The sequence below is a fragment of the Schistocerca serialis genome, chromosome 6 (assembly GCF_023864345.2).
Source record: "Schistocerca serialis cubense isolate TAMUIC-IGC-003099 chromosome 6, iqSchSeri2.2, whole genome shotgun sequence".
NCBI lineage: Eukaryota > Metazoa > Arthropoda > Insecta > Orthoptera > Acrididae > Schistocerca > Schistocerca serialis.
In genome coordinates, this window is record NC_064643.1 from 653,772,883 (window position 1) to 653,791,330 (window position 18,448).

The 18,448-nt window shown below is 41.9% G+C and overlaps 1 long non-coding RNA gene across 1 annotated transcript in view; it reads right to left on the bottom strand.

The window, feature by feature from the left end:
- Positions 1–4,479: 4,479 nt before the first annotated feature.
- LOC126484257 (uncharacterized) overlaps positions 4,480–18,448 on the bottom strand; it is a 52,470-nt gene continuing 38,501 nt past the window's right edge. The window contains exon 3 of the long non-coding RNA XR_007587830.1: positions 4,480–4,574. This is a non-coding gene — a long non-coding RNA (uncharacterized LOC126484257). The remainder of the gene's footprint in view (positions 4,575–18,448) is intronic.

The following is an 18,448-nucleotide window of genomic DNA, read 5'->3' on the forward strand; positions in this document are numbered from 1 at the left end:
CCTGTGCCCAAAATCCTGAAGATTCGCCATCCATAGTAAGCATGACATGATGGCATGTGTTGTGTTATACGACATAATACATCACGTATCGTGTTACTCTACTTGACACGATGCATTATTTTACGTGACGTGGGTACTAGTACTAAAAAGTAAAAAAAAATGGAGATTATGTCAAGATGTTTTGATTTAAATGTCTTTGAAGCTGCCAGATAAGTCGGAAAGCTATTTCCCTTCCTTTACATTCATAATTTGCCCAGGACAAATCGCCATTTTTCATTCTGGTCTTATATTCATTTACGTTCAGGGTCACCTGCAAGAGCCTGTAGCACTCACCAATCCTCGTCCGGTCGTTCTACAAATAGACGCTGTCTTCTGGCGTTGCTACTTTCTTATAGAGAATTGCATCATCTGCAAAGAGTCTTAAAGAGCTTGCGGCGCTTTCCTAACTCCATCATTCACATACCATGTAAACAGTAACGGTCCTATCACACCTCTCTGTGCTACTCAGGAAATTTCTTTTACATTGTCGATCTTGTTCCGTTAAGTGCGACCTATAAAGTTCTATCCGAAAAGAAGTTCGCCTCTCGGTAAGCTCGTATTTTTTTTTCGCTAAACGACACTGTGGGACGGGGCCAAAGTCCTTCCTGAAGTCACGGAACTCGGCGTTAACGTCACAATTCTTAAACATAAAACATGTTTCGAGACTGACGTCAACGAGACAGGCCTCTGATTATGTGTATGTGTATGTGTAATTATGTGTATGACTCTTCTTAAAAACGTGAGTAACCTGCGCATTCTTCCTGTCGCCAGGTACCCTTCGTTGCTCAAGCGATCTACGATAAATTACTGCTAGGAGAGGAGCAATTTCTTTCGCAGTAGCTTTGTATGATCCTGATGCCATTCCACTACAAAAGCGATGGTAGTTGCTTTTCTGTTACGCAATTAGTTTTCTCAATATCTGCCATTTGAACGTTCACACGATGGCTTTCACCCTCCGTATTACGATCTTCAGCGGTGACAAAATTCACAGTATTTAGGTCTTCTCTCTTTGCTATCTTCCATTACGGTGCCGGTACGACCACAGTGGCTGAATAGTTGATTTGTAACTGATTAGCGATTTTACATAAGACCAAAACCTTTACGGTTTTTAGTCAGTTCGGTTAACAAAATTTTACTTTCAAGGTTTCTGAACGCTCGTGTCCTAGCTCTCCTTATGCTCATTTTCCCTTCGTTCAGCTTTTGTTTGTCGGTTAGCTTTTGATTTTTCTTGAATCTTCTTTTTGACATGGCTATTAAATAGCGGTGTTTTTTTCATCCTTTAAGAGTTTGCTCAGTCAAGGCGTGTTGAACGATGCTTGTGAACTACTTCCATTTGTGATCCACATCTTCGTCCTCAGCATTGAATAGTTGACGTTGATTACTCAGATACTCTGCAATTTGTATCCTGTCACTATTTCCAAGTGAAAGCATTTTCCAGGCATTCTTAATACTCCTAGTTGCTATCACAGCCCTTGTCATCACTGATACCTTCCTCCATGCTTGGTGATTCGATAAGTTCAAGTCTGTTTGTTACTAGAAGGTTAAAGACGATATCTTCATGAGTTGGTTCTCTAATTGTCTGCTCGAAGTAATTTTCGGACAAGATATTCACAATAATGTCACACGGAAACACATCTCTGGCACTATTTTTGATAGCATGCCTCTACCAATCTACACCTGCCGAATTGAAGTCAGCCCCTATTACAACGGCATGATCAGGAAAGTTATTAATGATATTATCGAATTATTTACTGCAATATATAAGGTGCCACCATCGGCGACTAACATAGCCTTACAATTTCGCTGCTCTTCTCTTCCGGTTTCAACCAATTTTCTGTTCCTAGTAATATCTGGGCGTTATAATCTTCAAAAATTCAAACGGCTCTAAGCACTATGGGACTTAAAATCCGAGGTCATCAGTTCCTAGACTTAGAACTACTTAAACCTAACTAACCTAAGGACATCACACACATCCATGCCCGAGGCAGGATTCGAACCCACGACCGTAGGAGCAGCACGATTCTGGACTGAAGCGACTAGAACCGCTCAGCCACAGCGGCCGGCTTATAATCTTCAATAAGCGATACTAATTCTAGGAAGTTTCCTTGAATGCTCCTGCAGTTTACTGATATGTCTGATCTGCAACGACGAGCATTTTCTCAGAACATTGTGGCTGATGTATCTTCGAATTTAGCAGGCAATTTGTTTCATATTCCAAAGGGTTGGGGTTGCTCTGGCCTATAAAAACCATTTCTGCTTGCCACACATACTGCACAAACCCAGCAACCGCTTCCTGCGTATAGTGCACGCTTTCCCTATTTAGAGGAACTCGACAGTTATTCAGCCGATAGTGGAGATCGAGAAATTCGCTTCCGATGTCGTCGCAGGATTGTTTGAGCCTCTGGTTTAGACATTCCACTCTGCTCCGAAGCAGAAGAGGGCGATCGACCCTGCATGCGATGCTACAGCTAGTGAGCTTTGCCTGCACCCCACGTGCGATGCTAATTGCCTTCATCAAACCAGGCATCTGGCGAAAGGAAACGAGAATGGCCTCCTCAGAACCCTGCGGCAGGCGTCATTCGTGCCGACATGTGGCACTACTCTACAGATTCCAGCAGAGCCTCTTCCACGACTCTGGCGAAAACCACGGCAAACATATCGTATGCATGTGAATTTTCAACTTCTCGAGGCGCAATGAATAGTCCATTAAATTTCGGGCATGCAGCCGCGCAAATAAGATTTCCTCTACTGGTATTTCGGCCCCATATCGTCCGGCCATCCTCAGAGTGAGTCACAAGACTGACGACAAAATGCCAAGCGCGGCCTTATATACTCCACCACGGCGGTACTGCGTATGCGGGTCACAGATGCTGTTCGGCGGCAAAGAAATACGCTTACACATGCGCCGCCTGTGGCGAAGGCGTACAAAATGGTTCAAATGGCTCTGAGGACTATGCGACTTAACCTCTGAGGTCATCAGTCGCCTAGAACTTAGAACTAATTAAACCTAACTAACCTAAGAACATCACACGCATCCATGCCCGAGGCAGGATTCGAACCTGCGACCGTAGCGGTCGTTCGGTTCCAGACTGTAGCGCCTAGAACCGCTCGGCCACCCCGGCCGGCCATACCTCAAGAGAATTTTTAAATCGAATGGATTTTCTCTGTAACAAATTCGTAGAGCATCCAATGCAAAACCTAGACTGCGCGCATGTGATGGGGAAGAAGATAGAAATTCCTTCAGATCTAGTGGATTTTTGCCCTATGTGGGTGCTCCTTCCTCGAAGATAGGCAGTATTCTTGAGAAACACTGTGTTGAGATGATCTTCCGGCCCCCCCAAGAAGATTGTAGCTTTACTCGGCTCCGTGAAAGTAGATTTACAGCTTCGTAAAGCGGGTGTGTATCAGCTTCCTTTCGGAAATTGTGAAAAGTCGTGCATAGGTCAAACAACACGCACCGTTCATGAGAGATGTGTGGAGCATCGAAGATACACACGCTTATTACAGCCAGACAAGTCAGCTGTGGCCGAACATTGTATTGATACAGTGTATTCCATGAATTGCCATGATGTGAAGATTTTAACATCCACCTCTTCCTTTTGGGAATCTGTCTTCAAGGAAGCTGTAGAGATTAGATTAGCTAATAATTTAATAAATAGAGATAATGGTTTTAATTTGGACAAAGCATGGAATCCGACCCGTGGGGTAATTAAACTAGAGAGAAGTCGTCACTGTGTCACCGCCACAGGCGGCGCATGTATGTATAAGCGTATTTCGTTGCCGCCGACCAGCATCTGTGATCCGCATGCGCAGTACCGGCGCGGTGGAGCATGTAAGGCCGCACTTGGCATCTTGTCCTTCAGTCTTGTGACTCACGCTGAGGATGGCCGGACGATACGCGACCGAAATATCAGTAGAGGAAATTTTATTTGCGCGGCTGCATGCCCGAAATTTAATGGGCTATACCGTATGCACACTGGTATTCTTTCCCGCCCTGTCTGCTATTTCCCTGAGGGACACCAATAACCATCTAACGTTGGAGCATCCAGTGAGTACCTAATATACCCAACAGCTGCACTTGTGTGGACTGGGTTGTCTTCTGGTCCAACAGGACGGACTTAGAAGTATTATCGACACTGGGTAGCACCTCGTACTTGTTGCTAAGGCATAAGGAGCCAAGCGTGCTGTGGATCCCTCTTTTGCCTTCCGTTCCGTGATACGCGAACCGACCTCTGTCCGCCAATCACACTCGAGTACAGACGCTCCGATCAGAAGTCGCGTAATGGAAGCCGCAGCGACAACCAGGTCACAGGGGGATTCTAACGCACTGAAAAGACCGTAGGAAACTCACTACCCACTAGTACCGTACCTGCCAAGCACAGAGATGGGACTCTGGAAAGTGCTGTAGTTTTGCACGTGACTGGCAGAATAAGTACTTGCCTCGTCTTCTGGTCCTGCAACACTTGATGCAGCAGAAAGTAACGCCTCCGAACATAAGGATGACTCCACTCACCGCACCGGCTATTTCTGCCACCCTAAAACAAAAAATACATTGCCGCTTTGGAATACCACGAGAAAATCTTCTACGAATGTGTGAGCTACATTTAATTTCAGCCCATAGAATTCAAAAACTCCTTAATGTGAAGAACACCGAAATTTTCATGCCAGGTGTGGCTAGAAAATAATGGGGCTGATGCTGTCATAGAGAAAGTAACGAAACGAGAAAGAGGACGACCAATAGCTGCGAAGCGTGAAGTCTTCCCAGTCGAATGCGGCATGTCTGGTGTCTGTAGACAAATCACTGTGACAGGAAAAATGATAAGTGAATAACTGAGCAAAGAACTGTGGTGAAATTCCACATGATACTTGGAAAGCTACTGAAAACCATCTGTTGCTAAAAGAATTGTATAGCGAAGACTGTTTATCACGTACGGGAGTTCTTGAGTGATTGAAGCGTTTCCGAGATGGCTTACAAGGGAACCTCCCTATCGCGCCCCCCTCAGATTTAGTTTAAAGTTGGCACAGTGGATAGGCCTTGAAAAACTGAACACAGATCAATCGAGAAAACAGGAAGAAGTTGTGTGGAACTATAAAAAAAATAAAAAATAAACAAAATATACAAACTGAGTAGTTCATGCGCAAGATATGCAACATCAAGGACAATGTGAGCTCAGGAGCGCCGTGGTCCCGTGGTTAGCGTGAGCAGCTGCGGAATGAGACGTCCTTGGTTCAAATCCTCCTCAAGTGAAAAGTATATTTACTTTATTTTCGCAAAGTTATGATCTGTCCGTTCGTTCATTGACGTCTCTGTTCACTGTATAAGTTTAGTGTCTGTTTTTTGCGACCGCACCGCAAAACCGTGCGATTAGTAGACGAAAGGACGTGCCTCTCCAATGGGAACCGAAAACATTTGATCGCAAGGCCATAGGTCAACAGATTCCTCCACAGGAAAACACGTCTGATATATTCTATACGACACTGGTGACGACATGTGCGTCGCATGACAGGAATATGTTGTAGACCCACCTAACTTGTACACTTGGCGAATTGGTAAAAAGATTCTTCTACCTTGCCCGATTTAGGTTTTCTTGTGGATGTGATAATCACTCCCAAAAAAATGATGAAAACATAAGAGTTTGTCACATTAACTGCAACAAATGTATACAACAGTTTCACAGTCGCACAGTTTTCCCTGTGCTCTGTCAAAACATATGTTTTTAACGTTTTCAAATTTTTCCGTGTGTAGACCGTCAAATCCTGCATATATCCTAGCAAATCTGAATATGTCCTGGAATTTTGGAGAACAAAGTTGATTATGTGTGAGTACCTAAACTTTGATAATTGACACACGATCACGTAAACAATACTGCTCTGTGTACCTATGCAGCTTGGCAAAATAATTGTCTGAAAATAAAAAAAGTTAACTTCTCACTCGAGGGAAGACTTGAACCAAGGACCTCTCATTCCGCGGCTGCTCACGCTAACCACATGACCACGGCGCTCCTAAGCTCACATTATCCTTGATGTTGCTTATCTTGCGCATGGACTACTCAGTTTGTATATTTTATTTTTTTCATAGTTCCACACAACTTCTTCCTGTTTTCTCAAGTGATCAGTGTTCAGTTTTTCAAGGCCTGTCCACTGTGCCAACTTATAACTAAATCTGAGGGGGGTGCGATGGGGAGGTTCCCTTGTTAGAAGACGCTGAAGATGATTCTGTCCCGGGATGCCCTTCAGCATAGAAAACGGATGACAATACTGAAAAATTAGGTCATCTGATTCGATCTGACCGTCGCTTGAGTAATAGATCGATTACTGATACCGTAGGGATTGACAAAGAATCCGTAAGACGAATTTTATATAACCAATTTAACATAAGAAAAGTGTGTGGGAAACTAGTGCTGAAAATTCTCACGATCGAGCGAAAAGAAGCTCGTGAAAATGTTTGTATTGACACTTCGAATACCACCAAAATTGATCCCGATTTCTTGGAATGATTGATAATATGTGACGAATCTTGATTTTTCACTTATGATCCAGAAACTAAACGCCAGTCCATGCATTGGAAGCGGCTCATTTCACCGACAGCAAGAGAAACTCGAATGAGCAAATAAAGATTATAGAGATGGTGATGTCTTTTTTCGATATTCATAGAATCGTGTATCTTCACTGGATTCCTGAAGGTTAAACTATTAATCAGCGTTACTACAGGGATTTTTTTGCTCGACTCCGTGAAAAATAAAAAAAAGATCCGAACTGAGAAAGAAGGGATCTTGGTTTCTGCATCAGGAGACCACATCATCTCATACCACAATGTCTGTTAAGAGGTTTCTAGCGAAATACAGAATTCCTGTGTTAGACCGCGCCCCTTATTCACCTGACCTAGTACCATGTGACTTTTATCTATTCCCCGAGGTCTAATCTGCATTAAAAGGAACAAGATGTCAGTCCGTTAAAGCAGTAAAAGGAAAACGACACACGAAATCAAGGAATTCACAGAGGAATACTCCCGTCACTGTATCCATCAATGGAAAATTCGCATGGAGCGTTGTAGGGATAGAGGAGGGGAATATGATAAGGGTTACGGTAACCAAACATCTATGTTTTTGAAATAAAATGTTTTACAGTAATAGTCCCATTATTTTGTTGCCACACAAATAATTTGGTCTTTAGTTGGAGAAGGAAACTATCGATACTACATTTCGTTTTAGTGTGATATTTCAAGTCATCATTACATCTGCATCTATATGGATACTCTGCAAATCACATTTAAGTGCCTGGCGGAGGGTTTATCGAACCCCTTCACAACAATTCTCTATTATTCCAATATTGTACAGCACGCGGAACTAACGAACACCTATATCTTTTCGTGCGAGCTCTCATTTCCCTTACTTTATTGTAGTGATCGTTTCTCCCTATGTAGGTCGGCGTCAACCAGATTTTTTCATATTCTGAGGAGAAAGTTGGTAATTGAAATTTCGTGAGAAGATCCCGCCGCAACGAAGAACGCCTTTGTTTTAATGATGTCCACCTCAAATCCTGTATCATTTCAGTGACACTCTCTTATTGTAGTGATCGTTTCTCCCTATGTAGGTCGGCGTCAACCAGATTTTTTCATATTCTGAGGAGAAAGTTGGTAATTGAAATTTCGTGAGAAGATCCCGCCGCAACGAAGAACGCCTTTGTTTTAATGATGTCCACCTCAAATCCTGTATCATTTCAGTGACACTCTCTTCCCCAATTCGCGATAATACAAAACATGCTGCCCTTCTTTGAACATTCTCGACGTACACCGTCAATCCTATCTGGTAAGGATCCCACACCGCGCAGGAGTATTTTAAAAGAGGATGAATAAGCATAATGTAGGCAGTCTCTTTAGTAGATCTGTTACATACTATAAGTGTCCTGCCAATAAAACGCAGTCTTTGGCTATTTCCCCCCCCCCCCCCTCCCCCCATCATTTTTTGTGTGACCCTTCCAATTTAAGTTGTTCGCAATTGTAATTTCTGGATATTTAACTGAATTTACGGCTTTTATATTCCATTGACCGATTTATAGTGTAACCGAAGTTCAACGGATTCCTTTTAGGACACATGAGTATAGCCTCACACTTTTCGTTATTGAGAGTCAATTGACAAATTTTGTACCATATAGATATCTTTTCTAAATAGTTTTGGAATTCCTTTTGATCTTCTGATAACTTTACTAGTCGATAAATGACAGCGTCATCTGCTAACAACCTAAGATGGCTGCTCAGGTTGCCTCCTAAATCGCCTTTATATAGGTAAGGATCAGCAAAGCGCCTATAACACTATCAGAAATCACTTCTGTTTTACTCAAGGACTTTCCGTCAATTACTACGAAGTGTGACCTCTCTGCCATGAAACCATGAATCCAGTCACATAACTGAGACGATATTCCATAAGCACGCAATTTCACTACAAGGCGCTTGTGTCGTACAGTGTTAAAAGCCTTCTGGAAATCTAGAAACACAGAATCAATTTGAAATCCCTTATCAATAGCACTCAACACCTCGTTTGAGTAAAGAGCTAGTTGTGTTTCACAAGAACGATGTCTTCTAAATCCGTATTGACCATGTGTCAATAGACCGTTTTCTTCGAGGTAATTCATAATGTTTGAACACAATATATGTTCTAAAATCCTGCCGCATATCGACATTAATGATATGGACCTGTAATTTTGTGAACTACTCCTACTACATTTCTTGAATATTGGTGTGGCCTGTACAACTTTCCAGTCTTTGTGTACAGATCCTTCGTCGAGCGAACGAACGTATACGACTTAAGTATGGAGCTAATGCATCAGCATACTCTGAAAGGAACCTGACTGGTATACAGCCTGGACCAGAAGGCTTGCTTTTGTTAAGTGATTTAAGTTGCTTCACTGCTCCAAGGGTATCTACTTCTACGTAACTCATGTTGGCAGCTGTTCTTGTTTCGAATTCTGGAACATTTACTTTGTCTTCTTTGATGAAGGTATTTCGGAAGGCTGTGTTTAGTAACTCTGCTTTGGCAGCACTGTCTTCGATAGCATTTCCATTCCTATCGCACAGAGAAGGCATTGATTGTGTCTTGCCTCTAGCATACTTTACATACAACCAGAATATCTTTGGATTTTCTGCCAGCTTTCGATACAAAGTTAGGATGTGGAAACTATTACAAGCATCTCTCATCGAAGTAGGCGCTAAATTTCGAGTTTTTGTAAAAGATAACCAATATTGGAGGTTTTGCGTCCGTATAAATTTGGAACGTTTTTCTCGTTGTTTCTGCAACAATGTTCTGACCCGTTTTGTGTACCAAGGAGGATCAGCTGCGTCGTTTGTTAATTTACTTGGTATAAATCTCTCAGTTGTTGCCAATACTACTGTATATCTTTGAATTCAAGCCACATCTGATCTAATAATGATTACTAACAAATATCATATTAAACACCTTCTCTCAAGTACTAGAGCAATGACAAGTTCTTCAGACTTAAAATTTCACAAATTTTGCTGCAGAGTTTCTACATTGCGCAAAATGGATTGTGTTGTATTTGTAACATTTTAAGGTATTCTCCCCCCAGTTGCTTCTTCAACGATGATTACCATTTCGATGAGAAAAAAACAGTGTATGTCTTTCGAAACAGTAATAAAAATTGCAGTATTGCTGATATTTGATTTTATGGGCATAAGGCGTTGTTAAAGTTATAATTCTCTGTATTTGACCACGGCAATATCAGCAATATCGCAAGTACCGGAGTGAAAACCCGTATGTGAATAAAAATTTGGTCGTGAAAGATGGATAATGTTAATTATGATTTACATCATAACGGTAACTGGGTTACCTGACCCTATGACCCTATTAACCCAGTAGTGGAACCTCCACTACTTTGAGATCACGCCATTTGTTCGAACGTTGCTGCTCGCAGGGTCGCTGAGACGAAGAGCAACGAGTGGAGTGTTTGGAGTCGGCGAAATTAGCTAGCCGTCCTACACTTCTTATTATTAATCATTTGAATTCCTTGTGTTATTATTGGTGAAGTTCAACCAGCGGTATTTTTCTGCATAGTGGCTGCTAACGCCCCAGTTACCTACCCTGGAGGTTAGCGTATTTTCGCGACAGTGTACCTTTCCTCTCTTTGCCACTGCTGTCCGGTAAGGCGTGTAGTTCCACAGCCTCCTTGATTGTGGTTCGGATATTATGTTTCTTTTGGACTGCTTTGGTCGTAGTGCTTCCTTCTGCTTCTGGACTTTCTAAACACCGGATTCTAAAGACGCAGTGCTGTCCGCCGGTTCCTCCTTGACTGGGTTATTCCATCGATCTATTGGTTATCAGGCGTTAGGCAGATTTTGCGAGAGTGTTGGTCTGCGTTTAAACTGTCACTAGTTTGAGTTGCCATCCAGTTAAGTGAATACAACTCTTGGTTGCCTGTCTTATCAGTTACGACGTTGAGGGACTTTCCCAGGCCGATCCTTGGAGCACTGTCTGAGGCCCACTTCTCTCTTGGTTTGATCAGATTGTGATGATTGTTTTCTTTAAAAAAATATTTTAGTATCTCTTGGAGAAGTTTAACTGTTTTTAAGAATTTGATATCCAGGCCTTCAGCCGTTAAATTGTATTTTTGAGTTATTGTTATTGGGGCTTTCAGCTGACAAATAATTTGAATTTCTGGTCAATAAGGCCTTCAGCTGTGAGTGAAACTTGCTTAAGAATTTTTTATTAGACGTTGTGTCTTAACAGTCAGATTTGATAATTGTTCCTTATTAACAACCTCATTTGCAATTGGTTCCAAATAAAGTGTACGTGATTTAAAAAAAAAAAAAAGAAGAACAAAAACTGAGCAACCAACGTTAACTGAGTAAGGCCCCATCCACACCGAATCCTGCCTTTCCGTAAGTACCACGTTTCAATAATAGTATGTAATTACGAGCAGGAAGAGCTATAATAAATCGTTAGGTGTTTTTGCCTTACATGTAACATCATTGCTGTCATGTCCTGTCCTTTTTGGAATTATTCCTTTATTCTTGGTATACACTGTACGAAGCACGATAAATCCTCCACATTATGCAGAAGGGACTATTCATGAACATTCTTGAGGAAATAAAGATATATTCATATGCATATACCAACTCTACAATTTTACTAAATGAACAAACCCACCGAAAGCACAAAAAATACATAGAAAACTTTATTCACGTTATAAATTAGGAAAACGGGTAAAGTAATAAATCAGAGGCGATAAATAACACATGTCCATAGTAACAGCGATAACAGCATGAAGAGAATAAAACAAAGACATAACACCAACGAAAATTATAGACGATAACAAAATTATTACGAAAAAATTAAAAATGTGAAACAAAAATCACAAATAAAACTAAAACAAACTCCATTAAAAAACATAATTGAAACCTAACCTATAAAAATGATAAAAATAACTGAATTTCACTCATCACTTGTTTATAATGGTATCTGTGCAAACATGTAATATCGCTGATCCTCTGTCATCCAAGCTGTCAGAAAAGTAGCATACATAGAAACCAATTAAAATCCGATATACATCTCAGTGTACGCTAGGACAAAATAATGGTTCTAAAAAGAACAGGATATGAGAGCAACGATGTTACATATAAGGTAAAAACACCTAATGATGTATTACAGCTTTTCAGATCATAATTACAGACCATTATACAAAGATCATCTCTTACTTATGTATTTACAGAGCACCTGGTGATGGCAATATGCCGCAATGGGCTCATCGTGAATGATATAAGCTATAAACAATTTACAGAGCAGTGCAGCTGGGTATTATTCATAATAGTTTAACTTTTTTGCTTATATGTTTCATTTCTATTGAAGACCGAGATACAGAAAAAGGAACGTTTCTACGCTAAATTTAATGGAGTATTATCAAGTGTAGACTGTTCCCCTTGCTAGCATTCACGTATTGAAGTTGCCGGTTCTTATGAATTTACAGGTCTTCTTAGATAAGAATTTATATTGGAATACATGTACTGAACAGTATGGCTACCAAAGTTCGCAAACTAACACTTCATATCGTTTTGACACTATTTTTTTTCTTGGAAAAGGACAGCCTTTGCCAGAATGTAATTACGTAGCACATATTAAGTTGAAAGTAACAACCTTATAAAGCTTTCGCCGTCGATGTCAGTGACGGTGTAGATTATTCCGTGTGTGAAATCAGCAATAATAAGTTCCTGCTTTGGTCATAAATGAAAGATTTCTTAGAAAGTTTCTCATCCAACTTCAGTAGCAAAATTTTTAAAATATTTGCATTCAGTAAGTATTTGATGATGAAGTTTATCTGTCAGTGCCCCTCCATTGACTACATGCAGTTAGCAACGCCCATCTTTGCAACGGGATATTTCGCAATTTAGGCAGAAGTAGCAGGCAGTGAACGATCTGTGAGCTTTCGGGTGGAGATAAGGTGCATTTGCTCTTCTTTTTTAATTTGAAGTAAATGAGGGAAGACTGTCAGAAAGGCACTATTTAGAAAGCATCTACAAGCAGGCACATCGATTAAGTAATATTTTACACACTGGAAGGGCTTTACTGCTTACAACCAACATCCTAAATTTTTTTCAATGAGTGAAAATAAAATTTCCTAAATATTTAGTTACATTTAGGTAGGCTGCCCCCAACAATGCCATTTCTTCAGAAAATCACGAAAATACTTTTCTTCCTGAAACATTTAGGCATTAGCAAAGGCGGATTAAGAACTTATTGCGCGAAAAACGGTGTACATTGTATTTTTTTTGCGGTTACTTTTCAATTTGTTTTCCCTAATCCTCATATTTTCTAAACCATTTACACTACATTATACACTCAAGAGCCAAAGAAACTGGTACAAGTGCCTAATACCAAATACTGCGTAGGGCTCCGCGAGCACGCTGAAGTGCCACAACACGACGTGACATGGACTCGACTAATGTCTGAAGTAGTGCTTGGGGGAACTGACACCATGAAACCTGTAGGGGTGCCCATAAATCCGTAAGAGTACGAGGGGGTGGAGATTTCTTCTGAACAGCATATAGCAAGGCATCCCAGATATGCTCAATAATGTCCATGTCTGGCAAGTGTTTAAACTCAGAAGAGTGTTGCTGGAGCCACTCTGTAGCAATTTTGGACGTGGGCGGTGTTGCATTGACCTGCTTTTATGTATTTAATAAAATTGCAGCCAAATGGCGACATACAGTTACTTTGCTTAACACTTTACATTCACATTTACATTTTACATTTTTGCTTATTCATTTATAGATTTCACTCTTTTACTTCACAGTTGTATGTGATATCGTTCACAGGCTCCATTGTGGTTCACACACACATATTGTGGTTGGGTCGTGATAAGTTATGTTTTTGCAAATTAGATGGTGAAAGCCGTAAATATACAATCTAGTTACGACATTCCGCTGTTCGAAGTTTGGTGCTGTCCATGAACGGTTCGTTATTGCTTCGGTGCCATAGAACTCTTGGCCATACTTTTTCTCGTTTATCCTCCACGATCATCAGTTGATTTCTGGAAGCCCTGGTGTGTGGCATCATATATCGAAGTTTGATGTCTTCAATTAGGAATGTCTCTCTCGCTAGCAGGTACACTAGTTTAGATCTTGTTGTCTTTGAGAGACCTAGTGTACTTTTTAGATAAGTAGATTTTATCTTTTCTACTGTTTCTAGATTTTTTTCCGTCAGGTGGTCGCATATAACATCCATCCCACAGGCCATATTGCATAGATTTTTGCGTTGAATTATTTCATGGCCGTTTTTAGACTGAGTAGGCGGGATGTTTTTGATGTCCTGTATTGCTATTATTGCTTGGGCTGCACGTTGTGTTGTATGTTTCGTGAAGCATTTGGCTGTTGGTTGCAATGTCACCCCTAGATATTTAAAGTCTGATGAGATTTTTTTTTTCGTCCTCTGATGTTGATTTCCGCATTCTTGGGTGTTTTGCCTCCTTTTCTGACAGTCACCATTTCTGTCGATGTTATGTTTATGTGTAGCTTGTGTTCACTGCACCATTTATCTACTTTCTTAATGATTTTCTGCAGCTTCTGTATATCTCTAGATCCTACGGCTATGTTGTCAGCGTATGCATATATGTATACATCTACTTCATTTTCTCCAATTCGCAGTACTTCTTCAGTGGCAAGAATGTACAGCAAAGGGCTCATTGGGTCACCCTGTAAGACTCCGTTCGATTGCAGAATGAGGTTCGAAAAAGAGAGGTTGTCTGATATTGTGACTAAGTTGTATTCGAGGACTGACTTGATTATTCTTGCCCATACGCTATCTTCTCCCATTGTGTTTTCCAGTTTCCTGAATATGATATCTCTTTCCAGTAGATCAAAGGCTTTGGTAAAGTCTATGAACACTGTGTAGAATATTTGTTTCTTTTGTAGCGCTTTGTCGATGTTATTTAGAAGATGCATGACTGCCGTAGGTGTTGATCTTACAGATCTGAAGCCCATTTGTCGTTCTTAGAGGTGACTCTCCACACAGGCTTTGATTTTTTGTGTAGTTATCTTTGAAAACATCTTGAACTGAGAATTTTCCAGGACTATGCCTCTGTACTTGTTTCTGCCCGTTGGGTCTCCTCTATCTTTGCAGAGAACTTTTATTATCGAGTGCCTCCATTGGGTCGGAATTCTTCCAAGTTCCAGGCAAATGTTGAATAGTTTGATCCATTCGCGTTGGAGAGCCTCTTTCGCATCTTTAACATGTTCATTATATATATTATCGGGTCCTGCTGCTTTCTTGTTCTTCGGTGTTTTTATTACTTCTTTTACAACTTCTTCATTTAGAGGTTCCCATACATTGTCTTTTTCCTTTGTTTGATGTTGTTTCTTTTTCTTCGGAAGTGTTTTGATTCCTCGTTTGTTAAGTATCTTACAGAGGTGGTCTTCCCATTCCTTCATGTCTATATTTGGTGTATGAGCCAATCTTGCTGGTCTTGCTGCTATGTATGGGTCTTTCTGTGCTTCATACGCTTCTCTTTTTGCCACTCTTTCTATGTATTCTCTTTTATTATCTTTTATTAGTTTTTTGTAGATTCTCCTCTCTTCTGCATATAGTTTGCATGTTTCCTCGTCATGCTGGTTTCTTAATCTGTGGAGCATTCTTAGAACAGCGTTCCTTTTGCTGTCGCATTCAGCATCGAACCATCTTTTTACCGTCCTTGTTTTTGGATTTGTTTGCATCAGTGAATTTTTTAGGAGGTCTTCTATTTGGTATGTTGCTTTTTCAAGGGTTCTTTCCTCTATTAAAGTTTCTATTTGTGTTATTTGTTCTTGCTGGTTTGTTAATTTTTCTTTATCTATTTTTCTTTGTGTGATTTGGTGGGTCTTTCTTGCTGGTGGTAACGCGACGTTATTTATTTTTATCTTCATTGGAATGTGCTTTCGTATAGGAGTGATGGAGTCATGTCATATTGGTTGAATACTTCCTTTTATTTCTCCTCCTGTTAATGCGATATCAATGGTGCTTTTCCCATTGTGGCATAGAAGTGAAACCATCTACTTCTAGGGTTTCAATGACTAGTCTTGCTTTATAGTTCTCCGTGACTATTCGCAGTTGAGATCGCCTGCAATAATGGTGGGTTTGCTGTCGCATTGTTTGAAGAGTGTGACTATTTCGTCAATTGTTTCTACAGCATTTGTGTGCGGTTTAAAACAGGCTGCAATTATATTTATGTTTGCTGCTTCTACTACCATAATATTTTCTTGTTTTATGATTTTTTTGTATATATGGTTCTCGGGCGAGACGTCGGATGACATAGTGCAAACTCCACAATATTTCGTCAGCACAACTGGCCGACATCTTCAGGTGCGACGAACACACTGCTAAGGCAGGACCAGGGCCCCCTATTTATGCCAGTTTTAGACAGGAAGTGCGCATGCGTGGAGGCGCCAAATTCGATGGCCAAAAGCGACGATATCAGCTAGTAGCTGGAAGGACAGTAACGCCACCAACAGGATGAAGAACCAAATACTTCGGCGCACGCGCGGAGGCTGCCGCCGCTGCTCTGCGCTGCCATCGGCCGCCCCAGCGACCTCTGTCGGAGGCCGCAAGCGCGGAGGCTGCCGCTGTTACTCTGCGCTGCCATCGGCCGCCCCAGCGACCTCTGACGGAAGCCGCAAGCAAAACTGCGCGTCCACGTAGGCACCTTGATTATTCTCCCGTTGTCAACAGAATATTTATGTTGCTGGCGAATCGTCGTCAGTCTCATGACCAATAGTATTCCTCTCTGCTCGAAGCGACTTCAATATGGCCAGTGCTGGATCCCAAGCTGTACTAAGCTGAAAGCCCGTGTCTCTGTTTACAAGATTCGTCGAGTTACGTATTTCCACTGCTTCCTTAATAACACTGTCCCAGTACGAACTCGTCGATGCGAGGATTATGGTACGTTGATAATTCATAGAATGGCCTGTACTGAGACAATGCTCGGCCACTGCAGACTTTTCTGGTTGCTCCAGACGAGTGTAGCGTCGGTGTTCAGTGCATCTCTCTTCTACAGTGCGACAAGTTTGTCCGATGTACGACATGCCGCAGCTGCAAGGAATCTCGTAAACACCGGGTTTTCTTAGGCCAAGGCTGTCCTTAGATGAGCCCAAGAGAGCTCTGAGTTTTGCCGGCGGACGAAAAACACATTTAACTTCATGCCTCTTCAATAATCTTCCTATTTTTGAAGAGACACCGCCGATGTATGGCAAGATGACCATTCCCCTTTGTTCTTCGCCTTCTTCCACTTCCTCACGTTGGGTAACCCGCTTCGGTTGTAAGGCTCGGCGAATCTCCCGTTCGGAATATCCATTTTGTTGGAAAACGGTGCGCAGATGGAGTAGCTCATTGGATAAGCTGTCTGAGTCTGATATGGCTCGTGCTCTGTGGACCAACGTCCTCAGTACGCCACTTCGTTGCGAAGGATGGTGACAGCTGGTGGCCTGTAAGTATAAGTCCGTGTGTGTTGGTTTACGGTACACTGAGTGACCTAACGTGCCATCTTCTTTTCTCCGTACCAACACGTCCAGGAATGGAAGTTCGCCGTTTTTCTCCATCTCCATCGTGAACTTGATGTTGGGATGAAGCGAGTTAAGATGCTCAAGAAAAACATTCAGTGACGCAATGCCGTGAGGCCAGATAACAAAGGTGTCGTCTACATATCGCCAAAAACACGTAGGTTTCAAATCCGACGTCTGGAGTGCTCTCTCCTCGAAGTCTTCCATAAAAAGATTAGCCACAATGGGTGACAGGGGACTACCCATTGCGACGCCGTCAGTCTGTTCAAAGTATTGTCCATTAAATAAAAAGTATGTCGAGGTGAGCACATGTTGGAATAAGTCTAAAAGTTCCCCATCCAGCTTCTCGCTAATGAGCAACAACGATTCCTGCAATGGTACTCGAGTAAAAAGTGAGACTACGTCAAAACTCACGAGTATATCTGATGGTGCGAGTCGTAAGTTCTTGAGCCGACGAATAAAGTCTTGTGAGTTACGGATATGATGCTCACACTTTCCTACTAACGGGCTCAATTGCGCTGCCAGATGTTTCGCGAGATTATACGTTGGTGCCCCGATATTACTCACAATAGGCCGTAGTGGCACATTATCCTTGTGAATTTTGGGCAATCCGTATAGCCTGGGAGGTACGGGCGCCTGTGTACGCAGTCTCTTAGCAACCACATCGGAGATCGTGCTGTTTTTGAGGAGCTCCAAAGTTTTTCGCTGAATTTTTGCTGTTGGGTCCTTAGTTAGGGTGCGATATGCAGAGTCGTCCAGAAGCTGGTGCATCTTGCTCAGATACATCGACGTGGAAAGGATAACAGTCGCATTTCCCTTATCCGCCGGTAAAATCACAATATCAGGATCTTCTCGTAGGGATCGAACCACTGACCTCTCTGCAGCTGTTAGATTGTTCTTAGGCACTCGAGCCCGTGTCAGAGCACGGCAAGTCTCCCGCCGGATCTCCTCGGCAAATTCCCTGGGAAGTTTCAGGATACCTTGTTCGACGGCGCTAATGATGTCCAGAACAGGTGGTGTCCTCGGAGTGGGTGCGAAGTTTAATCCTTTCTCCAGGACCGATACAGCCGCGTCAGGCAAAGGTTTGTCCGCTAGATTGTAAACAGTTCGTCTACGAATTTCGTTGTTCTCTTCTTGTGGTAAACGGTCTCTGAAGCGATGAAACTTATCAATTTGACGTGCTGCGTGTTGTTGTCGTTTCCAGTCTGAGAACGCCCAAGTAGCGCTGTCAACCCACGTCCAAGAGTCAGCGGACAGTCTTGACGAAATTTTCAAATGAAGTGCGAAGAGCTCTCTGGATACGAAGTCCAGTTCTCGCCGAGTATGGTGAATCCTTTCTCTTACCAGTGCATGGCTTGCTCGATTTTTTATCCTTTT